Raw genomic sequence first — 5,000 nt, 5'->3', positions numbered from 1 at the left:
ACTACACACACACACACACACACACACACACACACACACACACACACACACACACACACACACTCGCTTGCGCGCATGTACGCATAGAAAGAGACAAACAGAGCGACCTAGATAAGTCGATAAACAATAGACCATAATTCATGCCTGTGTCATGAAAATGAGTAAATATTCAGCATAAAAAAAGGAGCTTGACATATCACACAGGTAGAGAGGGACATAGAAAAATGAGAGAGACTGAGATGGTTTATTGATATCGGCCATAGTGACCTCTTGGACTACAGTACAAAACTCAAATCGCACACTGGCATTCACACTGGTATTCTTCAGTATTTGACATTATCGCCTACGATTTTCCCTTCGAGAGAAAGAGAGACTTATATCTGAGGGTCAATCTGAGGGTCCCGGGTTCGAATCACGGTAACGGCGCCTGGTGGGTAAAGGGTGGAGATTTTTACGATCCCCCAGGTCAACATATGTGCAGACCTGCCAGTGCCTGAACCCCCTTCGTGTGTATACGCAAGCAGAAGATCAAATACGCACGTAAAAAATCCAGTAATCCATGTCAGCGTTCGGTGGGTTATGGAAACAAGAACATACCCAGCATGCACACCCCCGAAAACGGAGTGTGGCTGCCTACATGGCGGGGTAAAAAAACGGCCACACACGTAAAAGCCCACTCGTGTACATACGAGTGAGCGTGGGAGTTACAGCCCACGAACGAAGAAGAAGAAGAAGAAGAAGAGAGAGAGACAGACACAGACACAGACAGAGACGCCGATAGATACGCAGAGAAACAGACAGACAGCTTGCAGTCAGAACAGAGACAGACAGTGTGCATCCGTAGCTGTCGTGTTAACTTGTATCCGGGTCATTATGCAGTCAGGGGGGAAAAAAAAAAAAATCAGCACCCACTATTGCGTGTGTCACATTGCAGGTATTTCCGACACTGATAAACAATGCAGGTACAGTGTGTGTGTGTGTGTGTGTGTGTGTGTGTGTGTGTGTGTGTGTGTGTGTGTGTGTGTGTGTGTGTGTGTGAAAGTGTGTGTGTGTGTGTGTGAAAGTGTGTGTGTGTGTGTGTGTGTGTGTGTGACACTGTGTGTGTGTGTGTGTGTGTGTGTGTGTGTGTGTGCCGCTGTGAACATGAGCGCGGATGAAGCCATGATTTAAAAAAAATGCAATCTTGCACGTCACTCCCTGCAAAACGCTTGTACGTGAAATTCTTGAAATTGTTGATGCATCTCAAGCAGGTATGCGTGCGTGTTTGTGCATCGGGTGGGGTGTTTGTGGCGTTTGAGTTGCAATGGTTACATTCCTCTGTCACTTCGATCTCCACCTCCTCCTTGTCCTTACCCTCCTTCACATTCCTCTCCTCCTCTTCTTCTGGGACAACCATCACTTGGATCCGTCTACAGATAAAACACCCATGTCATGGAACAGGGAGGTATCATCGTGGCACGCCATAAAGATTAGATCCTGACGCACCGTCCACACCAAAGAGGCTACTGACTTTATCCAATCCAAGGAACACGGTAGCACACACGTCGTCTGTTTATCGAGACGTATCGCCGACCGCCTTATAATTATGATAACCTCTGGATGCTATCGAAGGTATTTTGTATTTGTATTTCTTTTTATCACAACAGATTTCTCTGTGTGAAATTCGGGCTGCTCACCTAAGGGAGAGCGCGTTGCTACACATACAGCGCCACCCTTTTTTTTGTATTTTTTCCTGCGTGCAGTTTTATTTGTTTTCCCTACTGAAGTGGACTTGGCAGGAACAACCCTTTTGTTGCCGTCGGTTCTTTTACGTGCGCTAAGTGCATGCTGCACACGGGACCTCGGTTTTTCGTCTCATCCGAACGACTAGCGTCCAGACCACCACTCAAGGTCTTGTGGAGGGGGACAAAATATCAGTGGCTGAGCCGTGATTCGAACCAGTACGCTCAGATTCTCTCGCTTCCTAGGCGGACGCGTTAGCTCTAGGCCATCACTCCACCGTATGCTGGTATACTGAGGCCTACCTCTCAAAGTCTGGGTTTAGCCGGAGACCAGACTGCAAACAATGTGATGTGACGGGAACCGTAATGAAATTGTCATACCTTTACTCTTTTTTTTTTTTTTTTTTTTGGTCGGCAGTAACTGCTTCCTCCTCACCTCCACCTCAGCACCTGGACCCCCTGACCTCCCCCCCACCTACCCCCCTCCGTTCTATAGACCTTGAGCGGTGGTCTGGGTGCAACTCTTGTCTTCAGAGACGTTGAACCGAGGTCCCCTGTGCGTGTGCAGTAGTAACATGCACGGCAAGAGAGTTGTCCGTGCGTGTCGAAATTCTCCAGAAAAATAACAACCAGCCCCACTCTGATCTGATTGGGAAACAATCAACACTCGGACAGGTGAAAAAAAAAAAAAATGAAGCAACAAACACACACGCACACACACACGCACGCACGCACGCACGCACACACACGCACACACACACAAATGAGGGGAGGAGGGGTGTAGGGGTGGCACTGTGGCGCGACGCGCTCTCTCCAGAGAGGACAGCCCAGACTGGGCACACAGAAATACGTTGTGGCGTTTGGAGGGGGAGGGGTTGGGGTAGGGGTAGGGTTGGAGTGCGGGGAGGGGGGGGGGGGCTGGGGGGAGGGGGGTAGACAGACAGACAAAGAGGCTGGAGAAATGGACAAAGCAAGAGAACAGTGAAATCGACAATGAATGAATGCATGCATGCACATCTTTTTTTTTCAGAATTGGAGCCTAAAAAAAAAAAAAAAAAAAAAAAAATATATCATTTGATGAGTCGATCAGTGCTGGTAGTATTATTATTAACTTCTTAGACTGGCCAGCTTTCATACAGAGCGGTACAGCTACGCGTTTAAACTATGGAAGGGTTTTTTTTTTAAACTTTGAGTGGAAAGTTTGAAGCGGTGATTCGTTTCAACTGTTTGTTTTTTACCCTTGTAGTAGTTATTAACGTGGCGGTAGCCTTGAGATGGCCTTAGTGGTCGGCGAGGCTCTAAGCACCATAATTTCATTTCATTTCATTTCAAGGCTACGCGTCGTTCACTGCTTCACTCGTTGGTCACTGCGCTGCTGAATTACGAGGTGTCTGCCGTTTTCGTTTCGTTTATTTATTTATAGTCTGTTCATCTAAGATGATGATATTTGACTGAAAATAAACGATATTATTATCATTTGGATTATTATCATTTCTGTCATAATGATGTGAGCTGTCTGCCTTTTGCGACAAAGTTACGAAGTAGTTCACGTGTAACTTGTTTGGTCACTTTGCACAGAGAACCACCGTGGTCACGGAACCAGGATATGCAGTCTGACCCAGTGATAACAATTTTTTTGTTGTTGTTGTTGTTGTTGTTTGGTTGGTCTTCGCACATCGTATTTGTTTGTATTTCTTTTTATCACAACAGATTTCTCTGTGTGAAATTCGGGCTGCTCTCCCCAGGGAGAGCGCGTCGCTACACTACAGCGCCACCCATTTTTTTAGTATTTTTTCCTGCTTGCAGTTTTATTTGTTTTTCCTATCGAAGTGGATTTTTCTACAGAATTTTACCAGGAACAACCCTTTTATTGCCGTCGGTTCTTTTAAGCGCGCTAAGTGCATGCTGCACACGGGACCTCGGTTTATCGTCTCATCCAAATGACTAGCGTCCAGACCACCACTCAAGGTCTCGTGGAGGGGAAGAAAATATCGGCGGCTGAGCCGTGATTCGAACCAGCGCGCTCAGATTCTCTCTCGCTTCCTAGGCGGACGCGTTACCTCTAGGCCATCACTCCATCGTGACTCACTGATCGAGTGTGCCGTGTCAGTGTGTATGTTTGCGGGCACACGTCCATATGTGTGTACATGTGTGTGTCTCAGTGTGTGTGTGTGTGTGTGTGTGTGTGTGTGCCTCTGTGTGTGTGGCTGTGTGTCAGTGTGTCTTTCTTTCTCTTTCTGTCTGCCTGCCTCTCTTTCCCTGTCTCGTTGTCTTCTGTCACTCCACTGTGTCTCGGCCTTTCTTGCTTTTACTACACACACGGACATACACATGCACACAGACACACGCATACACAGACACACGCATACACAGACACATGCATACACAGACACGTGCACACAGAGATACACACATACACAGACACGCGCACGAACAAGCAAGCATGCACACACAAGCGTGCGCGTGCGCACACACACACACACACACCACCTACACACACAACACACACACATCCACACACACAAAACACCCATACCCACACACTCGTATAAAATCCAAAGAAAGAGAGACAGAGAGAGAGACAGAGAGTGAGAGAGGGTTTTTAACGAGGAACAAGCACTCCACGATGTGCAGTACGGAGCTGTTCACGTTAAAACCAATGCAAAAATCGAAAAAAGAAAGAGAGAAGTTTCAGTTTGAAGAAGGCGCCATGGCGATCAGAAAACATTACGCCACATCCGCCGTTAAAAAACACTTGAACTTGAACTGTACGATGTTTTAGGTCATGAAGACCTGTTCGTCGCTCCGTGTTGGTCATCAGTTGTACATACTAAACTTTGCATGCGTGGCTTATTGGCAAGACGGATTGTACTTGTCTGGCTTGTTCTTCCAGTAGACATCCAGTCTGTTCTTGAAGGCATTCACCGACGGTGCCAGGACCACTTCGTCTGGGAGACTGTTCCATGTCTTGGTAACCCTTTCACTGAAGAAGTGTTTCCTGGTGTCGCAGTGGGTGTGGTGCGGGAACAGTTTCTTCGCGTTTCCTCTGGTGCCTGATTCTTCTGCGGTTTCAAGTTTTTTTGGGTTTTTTTTCAGTTCTGTGGAGTCCGTGGACATACTTGAAGGTGTCTATCATATCCCCTCTGAGCCGTCTGTGTTCCAGGCTAGGCAGGCCGAGTCGCTCTAGTCTTTCCGCGTAAGGTAGCTCACTGATCGAGGATATCAGCTTTGTGGCTCGGCGCTGCACGTCCTCTAGCTAATGTCTTGTGTCTAGGTTGC

General features: G+C 47.4%; 1 protein-coding gene across 1 annotated transcript in view; it reads left to right on the top strand.

The window, feature by feature from the left end:
- The window catches only part of LOC143291224 (uncharacterized), a 34,641-nt gene that overhangs the window by 4,972 nt on the left and 24,669 nt on the right, over nt 1-5,000 (top strand). The window lies entirely within an intron of this gene.

The sequence above is a fragment of the Babylonia areolata genome, chromosome 16 (assembly GCF_041734735.1).
Source record: "Babylonia areolata isolate BAREFJ2019XMU chromosome 16, ASM4173473v1, whole genome shotgun sequence".
Lineage (NCBI taxonomy): Eukaryota > Metazoa > Mollusca > Gastropoda > Neogastropoda > Buccinidae > Babylonia > Babylonia areolata.
The sequence above is the reverse complement of the archived record's forward strand: the minus strand, read 5'-3'. Positions and strand labels throughout refer to the sequence as shown.